An 8,228-nucleotide genomic window follows, 5' to 3' on the forward strand; every position below is an offset into this window, starting at 1 on the left:
TGAGCTAGACAAAGCTTGTTCAACCTGCCTTATTTTGTGGTTGTTTTGTTTTGGGCTTTTAACAGCCTAAAGCCATGATTTTTACTTTCTGTCTCTAGTGATAAGCAGATAAGAGAAATAAGAAAGGGGCTTTACTGACCCAACCAGAAATAGAAACTAAGAGCCCATGACTGTATTTTATATGTTATTCTTTAATACATGAATTTGGGGAGAAACAAAATTCAGACCATAATAGAAGGAGATAAAGACACACAGGCGCACGCGTGCACACACACACACACACACACACACAAGAAAAGAAGAAAGTAACGTAGTAAATAAGGTATTAAAAAAAAGGTTATAAGATCTACAGAAACAAGTAGCAAAATGTCCAAAATAAATCTTTTCTTATAAAAGATTACTTTAAAGGTAATTGGATTAGACTATCCAGAAAAAGGCAGAGATTGCCAGAATACATTTTTAAAAAATTATTTCTCTGTCTTCTGTGTACAAGAGACTCCCTTCAGAACCAAGATAGATGAATAAAGCAGATATTTCATGCAAAAATTACAAAAAGTAAATGATATGAGTGGATAAACTGTAATATACACATACAATGAACTGTTATTTTGCAGTAAAATGAACCACTGACACATGCTACAGTATAGATAAACCCAAAACATTGTGCCATGTGAAAGAAGCCAGACGTAAAATATCACAGTTTGTTTGAGGCCATTAATATGGAATAGTCAAAGTAAATAAATCTATAGAGACGGAATGCAAATTGGTTTTGCCAGGTGCTGAAAAAAGTGAGGGAGTACAGGAAAACTGCCCAATGAGGAAGAGTTTTTATACTTTGGAGTGTTTTTGAATTAGATACAGGTCGTGGTTGCACAACACTGTGAATGCATTAAACACCCCTGAATTGTTCACTTTAAAATGCTTAAAATTATGTTATGTAAACTTTACCTCAATAAACCACTTTTAAAAATTAGACCAATCCGGTATGTTGATAAGAATAAAGTGGTAAATAAAGCTAAAGTGTTTAGAAGGATACACTGGGATCCAAAATTTATGATTCATATTATCCAGGATGCAAGCTAAATCACTCTACATGGAAGCAACAGAAAAAAATATGACCAATTCCCAATAGAAAAGATAATAATAGGGACAAACCCTAGATGGTACAGATGTTGCCATAAGCAAACAAGGCACTTATTTTAACTATGCTTGAGTACCTAAGGAAAATATGTCATACTGAATGAAGTGATAGGAAATTCAGCACAAATAACAATTCCAAAGGAACAAGTAGAAAAATCAGAACAAAAATATAAAACATAAATTTTAAAAAGGATTGGATGGGGTAACACTAATTTCATACCCTCAAGAGTCCTGTACTTCATTACATATAAATTTTACAACAACAACTATATATATGTGTGTGTATTAGTGTGTAGTTAATAATACATTTGTTGAAGTATTTAGGGGAATTATACCTATTACATTTACTTTGAAGTTCATCAAATAAATGAGATGAATTAGTGAATGGTTAAAAAGATAGACAAACTGAAAGAAAGGTTAGTGGTAGAATTTAGGTGGCGACTATATGGATGTTAACTTTGATATATGTTTTAATCTTGATATTTGTTTGAATATTTTCATAGTAATATACTAGAATAATAACCAGAAGGAAATATATCTTATGCTGGTATGAAGAACTACAGCAATGTTGCACAGAATGACTCTAATACTACCAATGGAGAGAAATCATTGACTGTAAAATACACTTTATCACTGTCATACATTCTTACAACGATGAAATTATACAACTGTATAATTTGTATATAACTGCTTGCTTTAAAAGTATGACACTTTAGTCATCATATGTCATTTATCATAAGGACACAAGAAAATAACTTGGCATTTGTAAGGCAATTGCATTTCAATCAAATTGATGTGTACTCAAGTGATTAATTCTAGTGTTATTGTTATTGTCAGAACATAAAGGTATGTTCTAACATGCTCAGATTAGTGTAATAGAATTTTTACCAAAGATGTCAGTTTTCCCCCTATCAGCTCTAATTCCTAAGCTATTTCTTCTCCATCCTTCTTAAGACTACATTTTTAAGTTACAGTAATGGCAAAAATGAATATAAATATAGATTTTAAATAAATACTATGTACAATTTTGAGCTAGAGAAATATCAAATTGAGTGTTAAAGCACTGTTTACCCAAGGTTAAAAATAATTCATTCAGGAGGCAAGAGACTCTGTTTTATATCTGCCATTAACTGGTTGCATGACTTTATACAAATCAATGCAATTTAAACCCATGATGACATACATGTACTTAATAGCCACAATGGTCACTTTGTTTCTTCCAAATCTCAGTTTTTTACCTTAGATTTTGATTAAGTGATTTCTTAGATATTTGCTCATTTTGAGTCTTATTATTTCCTTCTGTAAAACAAATACAGTTTGACTAAGTTTTTATCTAGTAGTATTCTAGGCACAGTGCTAAGTGTTCAGTGGGTAAAGGTAAATAGAATGGGATAGTCCCCTTTACAGAGTTCACAGACTAATCAATAAACAGGCATGTGATCTGTAGACCATTGTTATATAGCAGTAAGTACCATGGGCGAACAGCCTAGAAAAGGAACACATGACCCAGTCTGGTTATAGATAGAAGTCATGGAAGTTTCTGTTTGCTCCATATCTGAGTTGAGTCTAAAAGAATAAGAAAGGGTTTCCCTCCTATGAGGTGGAAAAAAAAAGTCTATCAAAAAAAGCTGGGAACTGTTGCTAAGGACTGAGTGGGAAGCTGAGGGAGAAAAGGCTGAGAAAGAAGCAGTGAGAGGACTCTTCCATACGTGTCTCTGTGAAAGTGGATGACTGACACTACTCCTGTCCTGATCTACAAAGGCATAAATTGGATTATGTTAAATTTTGGTTAAAAAGTAGAATCTAGACCTTAGTTTATGGTGTGGTTCACCCAATATATGAACCCCTGAAGCAAAATATTTCTTTACCATTAGATAAAGAAAGGTCAAATGCATTTATCCACAGCACCAGCAATGTATTAATAACTGACTGCCACCAGAGGCCAGAACATCAACAAGCTTCAATAATGAATCAAAACAACAGTAACAGAAACTGCAGCAGCTTCAATTGCTCACCATATATTGAGTACCAAAGGGAAAATATGTTGTACTGAATGTTTCAAAATACAGCCATTCCTCCATACCTAGGATCACCTCCAAGTCCAAAATCTGCAGATGCTCATTCTCTGATATAAAATGGCATAGTATTTGCATATAACCCATGTATATTCTTCCATATACTTTAAATCATCTTTAGAATACTTATTACTTGGTACAATGTAAATGATATGTAAATAGTTGTTACACTATATTGTTTGGAAATTGATGAGGAGAAAAAGTCTGTATGAGTTTAGTACAGACATATTTTTGTTCCAATTATTTTCAATCCCCAATTTGTTGAATTCATGGATGCAGAACCCATGGGTGAAAAGGCTGACTATATGCTATTTCAGTGAATTCTCACACTCCTATGAGTTTGAAACTACATTTTTTTAATATTTTCACATTACAGATAAGGACATTAAAACACAGTAAAGATAATATAATTTTTCAAAGATTTCATCATTAGTAAACCTGAGCTAAAGTTGTCTGTTTTGACTTTCAACGTTTTTTCCACTCTGAAACTCAACATAGTCTTCCAGTCCCAGCTTGTCATCAAGATCACTGGAGAAGGGTGGAAAGAAAACCAAGTTCCCGAACCCTTGCCCAAGATTTACAAAATCAGAATTTGTACTGTGGGTCCTTAGTATCCGAAATTTTTAAAGAACTCTATAATTCTGATGATCACCCTGATTTGGAAATGACTGGCCAATTTTAATTTAAGCTAAATGTAATCCATTAAAAAGTATGAAAGTTTTGAGTTAACATTGTATGGGGAGACTAGAGCATTATGAAGGATAATAACAAGCAAAATGGCCTCCTACAATCTCAGTATGCATTTGGATCATATTTGAAACATGCTCAAAATGTGTAGACCAAGTGATGACATTCTCAAATTATCAAAGCTTTTTTTTTTTAATGTAATGCTGATGCTGTTGTTCCATGAAGTATACTTTGAATGGCAAGGTCATAGACTCTTAACTTATTAAAGACAGGGATCTTTTCGTTTCAATGACTTGAGTATATACCTACCACAAAGCAGCAGGTGTTTTTATATATTTATTGAATAAATGACTCTCCCCCCTCCTCCAAGAATAATTCCTCCATCTGACTAAGACCTTTTTTTTTGTACTTTCCTTAAAACATCTGTGTACAGATATGCTACATCCTTCTCAGCCCTTAAATAGTATATTGAAGTGGAGATTTTGTTTGTTTGTTCCTTCTTTCTTTTCATGGATAAGTTGCTTGAGAACAAGGTTTGTATTATTTTCTATATGTATTCTTAGTATCGCAGACAGTGTTCAGAACACAAAAGGAACTTAGGAAACGTGTGTTTTTTAAAAAAATAAATAATTAGTAAATGCAAAACCTGCTTTTTCTCCCCCAAAGTGGGAATTGATCTCCCACCGACATGTAGTTCCCTAAATCCAAGCATGATCACAAATTCTCTGGAGAGTAGAGGAAGAGGTAAAGTGCCAATATTAAAGAAAAAAGAGAAATGGGTGTCTGTGAAGGTACACCTTGACACAGAAATTCACACACAGCTTCATCCTTAGCTCAGCCACAGGAGTGCAAGGAACTCAGCAAATGAGGAAATGTCTCCCCAGGACCAGACTCAATACATCAGCAGTTGTCATTTTCAACTGGTGTGTCTTGTCGTGGAGGGCAGCCGATCTCCCAGGCCAGAATTTGTTTGGCCACTGTCAAGGTCATGATCCATTCTCAGGTCTGGCACTGAGTCTAGATCCTGGCTTCTCAAAGTGGATTAGGTGGGATCTCGGAGGCATGCTTTGGCTGCACTCCCAATTCTCATACCTAAAGGCTGGTGTTGTCCTCTGAGGACAGCTGCCTCTCAGTCCCTCTTTGTATCTGAGTCAAGCTCCCTGACCTTAGGCCTGTGCACTATTTCAGGAATTGCAATTGCCCATGCCTGCCCTGCTACAGCAATAAGCTGTGTGTCATCATCTTCATAAGTATATTCTGGCAGGAAGTACATAAGTTAACCTGAGGTCAAGGCCCAGAATCAGAAAATGAGTTACAAAAGACAAAAACAAAAACAATGAATGAACCTCTTTTAAAACATATGGGTAATTATATGAAATCCCATCTCTGCTTCCCTCTGTCAGTTCCTTAAAATTGCTTCAATTAATAACATTTTTATGTAAAAGTGGGGTTATATTGAAAGACAACCTAAGTCTTTTCCGGAAAATCAATGAACTAGTCACACAACCAAGGGAAAATAACTACCTTTGCAGGCCTTCTGGCCTGTCTTAATTTCTGTTTGAACTGCCTAGACTTTCTCACCTCAAACGAGGTATCTGGATGCAGTCATTGTTTATACAGAGAAGAAAGAAAAGGGATAGTAATATAAATTTGAATGTTAATTTCAAAATCCAGTGTAAGAAAAGAAGAGATGGTCTGATTGGCCTAGAGAGGGGGACAGTAGTTCAGAGGTACTGTAACTTATTCTATCCCTTACTAGATTTGTGTATTTCACTGTAAAAATACACTGTCATAGTGGAATGTAGAAAGACATGAGAAAGTGGCCAGAGTGCTTGTGCCTTTGTGGCTTGTGGCTCTTCTATCTTGTTCTCTCCCACCCTTCTCTCTTCTTCATTCACATGCACACATATATCTGCATCTACCCATACACACCTAGAAGTAGAAATACATCTATAGACACCTATTTATATGTGTAATATATAAATAATCGAGGTATAAAAATAGGTAGACATATAGATATAAATATACTGTAAACTAACATGGCAGATTTGTGTAAACTGGAATAGGAGATTCAGCAGGCAAGCAGCCCAGAGGGCTCTATCAGAAAAGCCATCTTGTCTGGCTTCTGTGATAATCTCCGTGTTAAACTGGACCACTCCTAGCGTCTTTTATGGTAGCCCTACTTTTAAGCGGAAGGGGTAGGAATGTAAAAAGGACTCTCTGAACCTTCTTGAAATGTCTCCTTCAGGGAACCCATCACCAGGGACGCCAAGAGCAGCTTCCAACAGGGCCCAGGAGAGGCCGCGGGAGAGGACCCCTTCCCTCTCAGAGAGACGCGTCAGGAAACAATTCCAGGCTCTGACCTGGGAAGACAAGAACAGGACACTTCTCTCTACTAGACTTCCAGCTGCTGCTTCTGAAAATAGAATACTCTGAGACCCTCCCCATTCCCGGCTTCCAACCAGAGTGATGAGAAGTTAGATGGAGAATGACCCTAAGGGATCGCTGCCCAGTTTTCTGGAGGAGGAGAAGGAAGTGGTAGGGACTTGCCTCGGGTTGGGGATACCATGGCGGGCAGCGCGGACCAGATCCCAGCCTGCCCCCACTCCCCCGGCTCCTCGGGCCCCATTTCCTTCGTATCCCGCACACCCACCCTCCTCGCGAGGGCAGCATCCCCAGCACACGCCCCAGCACCACTTTCCTCTGACGTCCGCCTCCCGAGCTCTGACGATCGCCCCCGCCGGCCGCCCTTATAAAGGGGACTTTTCCCAATACTCGATCGATTGCCACCTCGCCCCGAGCCGCGCGCCCTCCGCCGGCGCCCACACCTGTCAACTCTGCGCTTTCCCAGGTTCTTGGAGACGCCGGGTGAGGAGCCGCCCTGACCGACCGGACCCCCTCCGCACTGCACCCCTGACCCACCCCGCACCCTCCCTTTCTGCACCCTCGCACCCACACCCCTCACGGTTCCAGGGGGCGGCGGCCCCGGGTGGAGCGCTTTCCCGTGCAGCTACCACTCCAGGTAGGAGCGGAGCGGGCATTCCTGCGCCTAGGGGGCCGCGCCCTCGGAAAGGCTGTGGGCACCGAGCCCGGGCGGTTTTAGAGGGGAAGGACGCGGCATTTTTGCCTCTCGGTGGGATGCAAGGGCGGGTTTGCTGTCTGGCTCCTTTGCTGTCAGGGTGCAAGCGGCTACAAAGTCTGGGCGCAGGAGATGGGTAGAGGGGGGCGAGGAAGGGCCGCAGGGGGCCGGGAGAGCACCGGGCTGCTGCGGAGAGGAACTTGCTTGCTTGGTTGCTCACAAAGGCAGAAAAAACCCAGCGGCGGGCGCTTACTTTGCCTCCTCTAAATCCTAGAGAGGCTGATTCCTTCCCCAAAAATCTCTTCACCCACCTGCCTGGACAAATATCAGAGTTTTCCCCAGAAACTTGAGTTGGGGTCATGGAAAAGCCGTGGTTACGAAAGCAAAAAAATAAATAAAAGAGAACAAGAATTTCAGAAGGTGAATGCTTTTCGAACTTGACATCTGTCTTCTAAGAGTCTTGCGTTTAACAGCTTTGATCCTTCTGTTGCGTTTTTAGGCAATCATTTTTTTTTCATCCTTTTCTTGTGTGTATCATTAATGGGGGGTAATGAATTGAATGAAGGATATTGGGCGAAGAAGAAGATCAAGAGAGTGGATCCTTTAAACAACAAGAACATATTTAGTTGCTACAGTAACTTGAACTACAGAAACTTGTTGAAAATGTGGAGTTTGATGTGTTTTTGAAATGGATTTTTCTAAACATTTTTTTTCAGATATTTTCATTTCAGATTACTATTGAAGCCATTCTCTGAAGTTTTTTGAAAGGATAGATAAAAGAATGAATAAAAAATTGATATGTAAAACTTCTCAGAATAGTCCTTTATGAAACAATGTGAATAATAATTCTAGAAGAGTAACTTAGTTCCAAACCGCAAATACAGCCCTACTCTTTGTAAATGATTTGACAGTTACTGAGTTAAGATTTGCACGATGAGGTTAATTTTAAATTTAAAGTATGTATGAAACACAAAAGGATTATGATTTCATTTGTTAAACTACATTTCCACTTTTTTTCTGTTTCTTGAAAACTCTAATGTTAAATCGTTAAATGAAGTAGGATAACATAGTGGACACTTACTGGTAACTGTCCATTTCACATGTGGTTTCAGTGTTGTACTCTTTCTGTGAGAGTCACAGGAGGTCGCATGAGCCAGCTGGTTTATTCCTGGCTGTCCACATGTGCATAGTGCTTGACTGATTTGTAATACATTCCTGTATTTTCTTCAGAAGTCTTAATGAAGTAG

The sequence above is a fragment of the Aotus nancymaae genome, unplaced genomic scaffold (assembly GCF_030222135.1).
Source record: "Aotus nancymaae isolate 86718 unplaced genomic scaffold, 86718_ANA_hifiasm-v0.15.2.pri h1tg000155l, whole genome shotgun sequence".
Lineage (NCBI taxonomy): Eukaryota > Metazoa > Chordata > Mammalia > Primates > Aotidae > Aotus > Aotus nancymaae.